This window comes from Peromyscus eremicus, chromosome 3 (genome assembly GCF_949786415.1).
Source record: "Peromyscus eremicus chromosome 3, PerEre_H2_v1, whole genome shotgun sequence".
Taxonomy (NCBI): Eukaryota; Metazoa; Chordata; class Mammalia; order Rodentia; family Cricetidae; genus Peromyscus; species Peromyscus eremicus.
In genome coordinates, this window is record NC_081418.1 from 129,506,200 (window position 1) to 129,507,374 (window position 1,175).

Below are 1,175 nucleotides of genomic sequence, written 5' to 3' on the forward strand. Positions count from 1 at the left end.
GACCTTGGGCTATACAGCCCAAAGGAGGCAGTACTTCCTGCCATTGTATGTGACCTCTTATAAGGAGATGGAGAAAGGTCACATGCCCCTTCTCCCTGCTCCTGCCTGTGAGGTGGATTCACTCCCAGTCAGATCAGAGGACGACTTCTGCTGTCTACTCCGTCTGTAATCGTGAGTGTATTTCCTCAATTTATATCTTAATAAATTCTGTTACCCATTTAATAGACTCATGTGGATTGATCGTAATAGGGGATCCTCTGCAGAACACAAGTGGCTATTGCCTATTCAAGATGCAGGGAAGAGCCTCTCCAGAGCTGCAGGCACCAAGGGTGAGATCCTGGAGTTTCCAATTCTAAATAAGGTGTAAGTTCTCTTGGCCCAGGCCCCTAGATAACCTGTACTGTTCTCCTTGTTCACCAGAGAATCTTAACATCAGACCAAGATGACGTGGTGGGAAAATGCTTCCCCAGGCCCCAGTGTGGCCATGGGGTGGAAGGAACCAAGTGGACAGAGCCATCCTGCACCCCATCCCCCACTGATCATATTCTCAGTCTAGCTGGTAATAGCTCCAGGAGGGCAGAGCCTTGATGGATAATGAGACCGTTCTCAAGAACACTGTGTGTTTGGCTGTAATGTGTCCTTAGTATGCAAGAGTACTGGTCCATTAGCTTCTAGCACACCATCACACTCTTAGAACAATTGCTCCTCAACTAGAATTACTTCCTACAATTACCCTCTACAGAGGCAGGCCCCAGGAGTTCGGAAATCAGTGCTGGGAGGCCAGAGCCAAATTAAATCAAGACCCAGGCTGGTGTGTGTGACTTGAGTGCAAATGGGGATCCCCAAGGCCTAGCCTGTGCTACCCCTGTTGCCCAACCTAGCCCTTTGCCTCAGCCAAGAGAGATGATACAGGATGAGCATGGACAGAGCTTGGGTAGGAGAGGCTGGAATGTTCTTGAGAAACATAGGGAAAAGGGACCCTGATCAAGTCATGTTCTGGTCCAAGTGGGGCTGAGTCTTGATGGCGTTGAAGTCCCACACTATCTCCCCTCCCTGATTGCATCACCCTATAAAGATAAAGTGGCTCAATGCTAATGATACTGATAAGAATCGCATTAAATAAATACTCTCCTAAAGACATACATTCATTACTCCAGTCTCTACAGTAGCCATGT

The 1,175-nt window shown here is 48.0% G+C and overlaps 1 long non-coding RNA gene across 1 annotated transcript; it reads left to right on the forward strand.

The window, feature by feature from the left end:
• Window positions 1-224: 224 nt before the first annotated feature.
• Window positions 225-613, forward strand: LOC131906072 (uncharacterized). The gene is made up of 2 exons (XR_009378115.1): window positions 225-329; window positions 421-613. It is a non-coding gene; the product is annotated as an uncharacterized LOC131906072 (long non-coding RNA).
• Window positions 614-1,175: the final 562 nt, after the last annotated feature.